The sequence below is a fragment of the Sus scrofa genome, chromosome 4 (genome assembly GCF_054392235.1).
Source record: "Sus scrofa isolate SSC_HxYL_T2T_F1_AM1 chromosome 4, Sscrofa_HxYL_maternal_Yorkshire_Landrace_v2.0, whole genome shotgun sequence".
Classification (NCBI taxonomy): domain Eukaryota; kingdom Metazoa; phylum Chordata; class Mammalia; order Artiodactyla; family Suidae; genus Sus; species Sus scrofa.
In genome coordinates, this window is record NC_139386.1 from 8,073,096 (window position 1) to 8,083,189 (window position 10,094).

The 10,094-nt window shown below is 45.0% G+C and overlaps 1 long non-coding RNA gene across 2 annotated transcripts; it reads right to left on the bottom strand.

Moving 5' to 3' along the window:
* Positions 1-3,493: 3,493 nt before the first annotated feature.
* LOC146403657 (uncharacterized) lies at positions 3,494-9,764 on the bottom strand. Of its 2 annotated transcripts, none has more exons than XR_014844979.1 (3): positions 9,658-9,764; positions 6,970-7,965; positions 3,494-3,748 (listed from the first exon to the last, which is right to left on the bottom strand). It is a non-coding gene; the product is annotated as an uncharacterized LOC146403657 (long non-coding RNA). The 2 variants fall into 2 exon arrangements; XR_014844980.1 differs by lacking the exon at positions 9,658-9,764 and adding an exon at positions 8,723-8,801.
* Between the last annotated feature and the right edge of the window lie 330 nt (positions 9,765-10,094).

The window sequence follows — 10,094 nt, forward strand, 5'->3', positions numbered from 1 at the left end:
CCATAGGATGCTGGCAGCCAGGCAGGGAGGCTCCTGAGCCTGGAGCCCTTCTTGGAGTAGATTCCCCAAGCTTGACTCATCCCCTCCCTGGGAAAGCTGAGAAACTGCTTCAAAGATGCTGCTAACTCTACCCTGACCTTGGGCAGCAGAGCTGGGCTGCTTTATTGGTGCCTTTGGGAAACAGACCAGGAAGAAGAGAGCCTTCCAGCTTAGCTTTCTGACTTAATAAAACCCCCATGGTTAATCCCTGTGATGCTTCATTAGGCTAAATCTGATTTCTTTGGGGCTATTGTTTTTTGTTTTTTTTTAGGGCCACGCTTGAAGCATATGGAAGTTCCCAGGCTAGGGGTCCAGTCGGAGCTGCAGCTGCCGGCCTATGCCACAGCCATAGCGACAAGGGATCTGAGCCGTGCCTTTGACCTACACCACAGCTCATGGCAATGCCAGATCCTTAAACCTCTGAGCGAGGCCAGGGATCGAACCCCAGTCCTCATGGATACTAGTTGTGTTCATTACTGACGGGAACTCCAGGGGGTGGGGGTGGGGATTGTTTCTTTAGCTAAGACCTGGGGTTTGCCAAATTCCAGCCAGAGGGCAAAGCCCACAAGCCCAGAGTGGAGAGCAAAGCCTTCAGCTGGGCAAGGGCATCTCAAGCTAGGACAGGTGAGGCAGGAAGGTGTGCGGTCAGACAGCCTGGCTCTCATCACCCACCTGCCATGAGCCTTCCCAAGGGCTGCCGGCTCCTTGGACCTCAGTGCACCTTCCCTGAAAATGGAGTGGCCAGGCTGTACCCATCCCTGCCATGTCACTGGATGCTGTGCAATTAAAAGAGAGGCCAACACGAAGCAACCACTCCTCCCTTATTCTAAGTCTTTCCTACATGAGTGAGGCCCTGGAATTTCTCCCCAAAGGGGAACTTTTTTTTGTCTTTTGTCTTTTTGGGGCCACACTTGCAGCACAGGGATCCAATCAGAACTCTAGCTGCCACCCTACACCACAGCCACAGTGACACCAGATCTGAGCCACGTCTGCAACCTACACCACAGCTCACGGCAACGCCGGATCCTTACCCACTGAGCGAGGCCAGGGATTGAACCTGCAACCTCATGGTTCCTAGCTGGATTTGTTTCCGCTGCACCACAATGGGAATTCTGGGGTTGTTTCTTATTCATCAAAGGCGCAAACCTGAACCTGGTTCTACCACTTCTTAGGAAGGCAGCCTGTTAGTCCAGGGCTTGGAAAGCGGCCTTAAATACTCCCTAGAGGTAAGATTACTCTATGGGGCTGGGAAGGAGGTACAGGGGAGGGACGAACGGAAGAAAGCAGGGCCTTGTGAACGCTGCCTGGACCTTACTGTATTCAGAGCGCTTTCACATTCTGAACCTCATTTGTGCCACACCAACAGCTGGCAAGCAAGGTAATATTAAACCTATCAGGTGCTTAAAGACCCAGAGGCACAGAGAGGTGAGGTCACTTACTCCAGGACACACAGCTACCAGGAATCCAACCCGCGTCTTCTAATTCCAATTCCAGGCTGTTTGCTCCTGCTCCAAGTAAGTGCCAAGAGCCTCTGGCATCTTAGCTGGTAGCTGGGGAAGGACAGAGAGCATGGGTTTTGACAATTTGGGACTTGATTTGAATCTTCCCCCTGCTCCATTTCAGATCGTGGTTCAGCCACTCCACCTCCGTGAGCCTCAGCTCCCACCTGGAGAATGGGGTGATGATGCATACTCACGGGTGGATGTGACAATTAAATGACACAAATGTTGCTGCAAAGCTTAGTTTAGCACCACGCCTGACACATACTCAGTGCTCTCTGTACTGAGCAAACGTCTTCCAATCATATTCCAGTCCTCGAATGATGGATAGTTTAGATGGCTCCGCCTTCTCCGGCTGAAACTCACAGGAGAGGTGATTGCATCAGTGATTCATTCCTGGGAGGGGACCTCAGTTTTAGACAAGTCTTATCCAAAAAGCTGTCACTACCCTCCTTTCTCTTCTTTCAAGATGCAGGTGTGCAGTGGAATGAGAATGTCTTATCACAAGGTCACCTGGAGTTAACACATGTCCATTCCCATGAGCAGTGTAATGAATTGGTCCTGTAAGCGAGGGCCAATGGTGGACCGCCTGTTCCTCTCCTGGCCAGCCATGTGATTCAAAGAAAATCCATTTTAAAATTCTATTTAATTTAATTTAATTTTTTGGCCTCACCCACAGCATATGGAATTTCCCGGGCCAGGAACTGAATCCAAGCCACAGCTGTGAGCTATGCATCAGCTGCAGCCATGCCAGATCCTTTAACCGCTGCATGGGACCCAGGATCGAACCCTTGCCTTACAGCAACCCAAGTTGCTGCAGCCAGATTCTTAAACCACTATGCCACAATGAGATCTCCTAGAGAAACTTCCCTAACTTCACTTTCCGTGGTTTAGTCAGCTGTACGGGGGTGGGGGGGCCGGGATCACGATCTGACCTACCTCACAGGGCTGCAGTGAGGATTAGAAATGTGTTTCAGAAGTTCCTGTCGTGGCTTAGTGGTTAACGAATCCGACTAGGAACCATGAGGTTGCAGGTTCGATCCCTGGCCTCGCTCAGTGGGTTAAGGACCCGGCGTTGCCGTGAGCTGTGGTGTAGGTCACAGACGTGCGGCTTCGATCCTGTGTTGCTTTGGCTCTGGTGTAGGCCGGCAGCTACAGCTCTGATTAGACCCCTAGCCTGGGAACCTCCATGCGCCATGGGAGCAGCCCAAGAAAATGGCATAAAGACAAAAAAAAAAAAAAAAAAAAAGAAAAGAAAAAAAAGAAATGTGTTTCATAAAATGATTTTTAGGGAGTTCCCATTGTGGCACAGCAGAAACGAATCAGACTAGTATCCATGAGGATGCAGGTTCGATCCCTGCCCTCACTCAGTGGGTCAGTGTTGCTGCGAGCTGTGGTGCAGGTTGCATATGTGGCTCAGATCCCACGTTGGTGCGGCTTTGATATAGGCCGGCAGGTGAAGAACTGATTTGAACCCTAACCTGGAAACTTCCATATGCTGCAGGTGCAGCCCTAAAAAGCAAACAGTAAAAAAATGTTTTAAAAGTAACTCGATGTTAATTTTAAGTCATCACACCTCCTTTCTCTTCTGCCACCACAACCTTGCAGGCCATATGTTCCCAATGGCACAGGTTCACACAAAGAGACAAGTCTCATTAACAGAGGTCAATGCAAAACTTAAATATTACAGGAAAGGTTGACAATAGCACAGTAAATGAAAATGAAACAACAAATGAAATCTAGCAGGACATCAAAAGAATGGTACACTATGACCAGGTAGAATTTATCCCCAAACTTAAGAATTATGTTAAATATGATAAAAATCTCTTAATATAATGTTTTGCATTGATTGACCTAGGATTAAACATGGTAAGATTAGTTTTATAGAAATGGAAAATCCATTTGACTGCTCCAACAATTTGGATTTTTTTTTTTAAAGAGTAATAAACTAGGAGTGGATGAATAGTTCTTTTTTTTTATTACTCAAATGAATTTATCACATCTCTCATTGTATAATGATCATAAGAATCTAATTTCACAGGATTTCCATCCCACAGCCCGAGCACATCCCCCCACCCCCCAAACTGTCTCCTCCGAAGACCACACATTTTTCAATGTCTGTGAGTCAGCATCTATTCTGCAAAGAAGTTCAGTCTGTCCTTTTTTCAGATTCCACAGGTACTGGGCAAGTAATTACATAATTAACATTTCTAAAAGAGAAAAGAGTAAAACAATGACTCTGAAAAAACAGAGGATTGTATATCTAGAAAACAAAGACATTCAAATGAATTACTACAACAAACATGATGAGGATTCGGTAAAGTAATCAGGCAAAAATTAATATAAAAATAAGCAATTTTTAGAGTTCCTGTTGTGGCTCAGTGGGTTGCGAACATGACTAATATCCATGAGGATTTAGGTTCTATCCCTGGCCTCACTGTCTGGGTTAAGGATCCAGCCTTGCCATGAGCCGTGGTGTAGGTCACAGACTCGGCTTGGATCCTGGGTTGCTGTGGCTGTGGCTTGGTGTGGGCCAGCAGCTGCAGCTCTGATTTGACCCCTAGCCCAGGAACTTCCGTATGCTGCAGGTGTGGCCCTAAAAGGGAAAAAGAAATTTTTGTTTTTACACAGACTTATGTACAGTAAGTAGATACACTTAACAAACAAACAAACAAACAAAAAACCAAAAGCCTTTGCCTCTTAGGTCCCTGCCTCCCTTCTACACTGTTCTGAACTTCTGGGGGCTAGAAGACCAAAAACTACATTTTCCAGCTCCCTTGGCAGCCCCCTTCTGTCAGAGGCAGCAGCAGGAGACTGGAGCTGCAGGGGTGGGAGAGACAGTGCTTGAGCCAGATGCTTGGCAGCAGCTGGGGTGGGGCAGCTGAGAAGTCCAGGCCCCCACTGCAAGGCCCCTCACTGGGGTGTCTAGCAGGGCTGCAGGGCCTCCAGGCCAAGGGGCAGGACGGGTTCTGACCTCTAGCCTCCCCTGATAGCAGCTTCCTGAGCTCAAGATAAAAACCCTTCTCTTTTGTTCCTCAGCACTTCCAGTAGTTTTGAAACTAATTCCCATGTTAAATTCCCTCAAACTAAAATACGTAACAGGATTTCTTTTTCCTGACTGAGTAATCCTGACTCATAAAATACTTACAGCAGAAGAAAAAACCCCAATGAGCAAGCACAATAAAATGATAAAATATCTAGTAATAAACTCAAAAAGCAGCAAGCAAGATCTGCTATGGAGGAAAGTATCAAACTCTCCCCAAGGACACAAAATGGACTTGAACAAATGAAAAGACATACGCTGTCCTTAGCAGGGTAGATTCCCTTTCATGGCAATGGCAAGTCTCTCTAGGTTGATGTCTCATTTTAATGTGATCTTAATAAAAACGCCGAAGTTTTGTTTTAGCTTACAAAATAGACTACATGATTCTGAAGTTGATATTGAAAACAAACAAGGAAAAATCTGAGTAAGAAATATGAACAACGAGGGGGGTCTAATCCTACTAGCTATTAAGATACACTATGAAGCTCAAAAATCCATTAATTTAATTATTCGTAATTACATCACTGCAGCACTGATATATAGTCAGTCCAATTGAACAGGATAGCAAGTTGAGAAGTAGAAACAAATATATTCTGTAACTTAGTATAAGATAAAGGTGACATCTTAAATCAGCAGGGAAAGATCCTGTAAAGGATACTGAGACAACTGAGCATCTTTCTAAACATACTTTACTAGAATAAACTCAGAGTGGATAAAGTACATAAATGTAAAATTTTAATGTCTTTTTTTTTTTTTTTTTTTAAGGCTGCACCCGTGGCATATGGAAGTTCCCAGGCTAAGGGTTGAATCAGAGCTGCAACTGCCAGCCTACACTGCAGCTCACAGCAATGCTAGATCCTTAACCCACTGAGTGAGGCCAGGAATCAAACCTGTGCCCTCATGGATACTAGTCAGGTTCATTACTGATGAGCCACGACGGGAACTCCATAATGTAAAATTTTACACCATAATAGCACCAGGAGAAAGTATGGAGTAAGTGGGCTTATATAACTATGGTTCAAAATCCAATGCTCATAAAATAATCAATTAATAAAAGTTACTATATAAAACCATAAAAAAATGTCTACACAGCAAAATAAAAATTCTCAGCAAAAAACAACCTGGGCAAAATATTTGCAACTCATGTTACAGACTAAGCTTTTAATTTTTCAAAAAAGTAAAGAGTTCTCAGAAACAAATATGAAAAGACCAATAACCTAAAATAGGCAAAACATATGAATAGAAGGTGCAGAGTAAAAAACATAAATGCTTTTAAAAATATAAAAAGATGTAGAGTTTGATACAAAATAAGAGAGAATTAAATTAAAATACTACTGAGATACCATTTTCACCTGTAAGACTTTTTTTAAAATATAAATATTAATAATACATTCTGTTGGGTGGAAACTGGCTCATTGCTGGGGCGGGTATAAATAGGCGCCAACTTTATAGAAGGCAATTGGGCAATACTAGCAAAATTATAAAAGAATATACCCTTTGACCCAGCAATCCCACTTCCAGGCATTTATCTGACTGATAAACTCGCTCAGTTGTTACGTAACATGTATTAGTATAGCATTATTTATAGAAAAATCTGGAAGTGTACCTGAAATCCATCAAGTGAAGACTAATCAAATAATCTAGTAATCCATTTGAGAATTTATGCAATATCAAAGTGAATGAGGATTTTCTTTATGTTTTATAAGGAAAGAGCTTTGGGATATATCGTCACTTGAAATGAGCAAGGTCTAAGGTGATATATACAATATGCGGACTTCTGCCTGGTAGAAATGGAGTGATAAACACATATATTCACATGTGTGTTTTCTCTAGGAAACTCAGGAAAGACATGCACAAAAGGTGTTATTATGGTGGGGGTGGGGGGAACTCAATGATTGGGACAGGAGCAGAATAAGAAATTTTCATTTGCACATGTTCTTTTTTGTCTGTCTTTCTCTCTTTCTCTCCCTCTCTCTCTCTCTCTCTCTTTTTTTTTTTTTTTTTTTTTTTTTAGGACCACACCCACTGCATATGCAAGTTTCCAGACTAGGGGTCAATTGAAACCGCAGCTGCCAGCCTACACCACAGCCACAGCAACATGGGATCCAAGCCGTGTCTTTGACCTACACTGCAGCCCACGGCAACATTGGATCCTTAACCCAGTGAGTGAAGCCAGGAATCAAACCCACGTCCTAATGGATACCATTCAGGTTCATTACTGCTGAGCCACAACAGGAACCCCGGTACTTTTCATATTGCCTTTTTTTTTTTTTTTTTAAGATATTAACATGATTCCTATTCAAAGTGACTTAACATGAAAACACCGGCAACATTAGCACAAAGATAATACAAAGAAGAAGAGGTATAGGTGAGGGGGGGAGAAGGCACCTGTGTTCCCACTGTGTGCCTGCTTCTGTTCCTGGATTCTTGGCCCTGGGGCGGGGAGCCGGTGAGGAGAACACAGTTGTTAACACTCCCAGTTCTGCTGGAGTAAGCAACTCCAACCATCCAGGCAGCTCTGAGTCAGCATCCGCCCTGCCTCTGCATGCAGAGAAATGACTTTCTAAAAGTGAATCCGTGGAGAACGTGCTTCTGGCCTAAGCCGAATCGTCTGGGACAAAACACGGGCATTTCCCAACCCCTGGAGGAATCAGCCAACTGTCTGGTGAAAGCCAAGGCTGTGTCTGAGAGTCAAAGCCAAACAGAGGCCAGGGAAGTTGCCCGGGTAACTCTGCAAGGGCAGAGGAACAGAAAGCTTCCAAGTGGTCTAGTCGGAGGGTCCTCTCCTTTGCCCCATGGGAACATAATGTGGCTGGATGGAAGATTCCAGCTCTTAATTCAGTACCACTCTGGCAAGTCCAATGCTCAGAAACTCAGTTTCCCATTCCGTAAAATGGGTGTGCTTTTGCTTGGCTGCAGCTTTGTTGGGAGGAGCAGAAACAATGCATGTCAAGTGCTTTGTCTTCTGTGCCAATTCTGGGCAACTTCACACAGAATCCGTGTATCAACGTGTTGTTTCCTTCCAGCTCTGCCTGGAGATCTTCACCACGGGGAGGTCTCTGAGCTACTACCTAGCTATTACCCAGCTTTACAAGTTTTAACCAAATGATAGGAAGGGACTAACCTAGGGATGGCCAATACCCTGACCATGTGTATGTGGTCATACTTCTGCCCTTTGCCCAGGGCAGACATCACTAGTTGTTCTGAAGGGCAGACATCACTAGTCGACACGACAAGGAGAATTCTTCTCCATCAGTGCTTTCCAGGCAGCCGTTGCTCATCCACCACCTTGCAGGAGAGATGAAATCCATTTATCCATTCTGGACAGGTCTCCAAAGTCCCATTCCAATCTTGCTATCTCTGATTTCTCCGATTCTATAAGAACTTAAAGTGTAAAATAATGTCAACTTTAATTAAAACTTAAAATATAGTGCCCCTGCCAAATTACTTGACATTTAATTAACAGCAAACCGTTTCTGATTGGTGCGATGTGACCCAGGGCAGGGAGCAGAGCTTTCCCACCAGGCGCTTCTGCACCTGGAGGGGCTGTCACCTGGCAGGGCTCTGACCCCGTCAGGCTCACCTGTAGTCTCGAGACCATGAGGACGAATGCATGTGCTTCACTATTTTTGCTCTTGCAATAAATTCTGTGTATCGTCTCTTGGCACAAGGCCTCCAATGGACCACGAGCTGGACCCCAAGGTGAGCTGTGTTCTAAGTGCTTCATACAATGGAGCTCACTCAGTCTTCACATCAGCCTCATAGGGGTAGATGTTATTACTCCCCCATTTGACAGATGAGGAAACTGAGACTCTAGAAGCTGAACTAGCTTGTACAAGGTGATCCTTCAGCCAGTACATCTAATCTGTAGCCTGAACTTTGAGTAATTCTCCACGTGCTCTCGCTGATAGATAGGTTTTTTCCACTAGAGACTTGTAATTGTTTCGTTTGCTTGTTTGTCTTTTTTAGGGATGCAGCCATGGCACCTGGAAATTCCCAGGCTGGGGGTCAAATCAGAGCTGCTGCTGCCAGCCTACGCCACAGCCACAGCAACTCAGGATCCAAGCCTCATCAGCCACCTACACCATAGCGTCTGTCAACGCCAGATCCTTAACCCACTGAGCAAGACCAGAGATCAAACCTGCATCCTCATGGATACTAGTTGGGTTTGTTACTTCTGAGCCATGGCAGGAACTCCATGCAATAGTTTAGGTCCAATTCTGAGTAATAGAAAAAACAAACAAATAAACAGGTAACAGTAGTTTAAGCAACTTAGAAGTTTATGTCTCTCTCATGTCCAAGGTGTCCAGGGGACCTGCCCAGGGCTGGTATGGTGCCCCATGGTACCAGTAACCCAGGTTCCTTCTCTCTTGTTTTTTATGTTACATTTCAGTCCTAAGGTCACCTCCTGGTCCACTGTAGCTGCTGGAGTGCCAAACATTACATTTACCTTTTGCCATCATTAAGAAGGAAGCACATTAATTTCTGCATGCTTTCTCTATTTAAGTATATTTCTTAGATTTCAACTACTTCTACTCAAAACTTAGTATTTCTCAAACACATACCAGGGAAACATATTTATTTTGGTTGGTTTTGTGTTAAAATCTGGAGTTCTATCACAGAGGATGACAAGGAGAGTGGATAGTACCCACTCTTTCTGGAGTGATTTGGGGCTTAAACAAAAATATGCACTTGGGCTGGGAATTAATATATTCACTGTTCATTCATTCATTCTTCAAACAAATATGTCCAAAGAGGTACAAAAGGCTTAATCTTTGCTCATTTAGTTCTCTCTCCAGGGGATTCAGGCTGACGGAGACAGACAAGGTCCCTGCCTCTATAGGCTCAGAGCCCAGTTGGGTGCCCCAGCTCTGACTTTTGAACGAGTTTTGTGGCTACAATAAACCACATCCCTTCTCTGATCTTCTATATAGCGTGTCCATCTATAGAGTTATTGAGCGCTGCAGCTCGTATGAACCTCCCTGTTAGTATATTCTCTGATGAAACGTCTCTGAAAGGTAGGACCACAAAGAAACAGGCTTCCACTGTCTCCTCCTTGGGATAGCGATAACTAACCTGCAGGGTTATTGTTTGAGCTGGATGGTTCCTGAGGGAAAGGACCCAGCACGGAGCCTGGTGGAGAGCAGAACATTTCCTTCTGTTTATATGTCCGTTGCTAGGCTACCGGGAAAGAGAGATTCCTTGGCCATGTAAGGAGGTTCCTTTTTGGAGCTTGAGAACTCCCGGGGAATGTGGGATACCAGGGTTTGGACAGGGGCTTGCAGGACACCAACCATTAGCCCCTCTCACCCCCTCCTGGTGGCCCTACTCCCTCCCCGCTCTGGTTATGGGAACTCTGTGGCTCTGTCATCCGCCGTGGTGCATGGCCCACGCATGTGGGTTCTGGAGCTGCCCTTCTGGGTCTAGTTCCTGGCTCTGCCACTGTGGCCCCCAAATTCCTATGGTGAAGCCCTAACCGCCAAGACTTCAACATGGGATTGTGTTTGGAGACT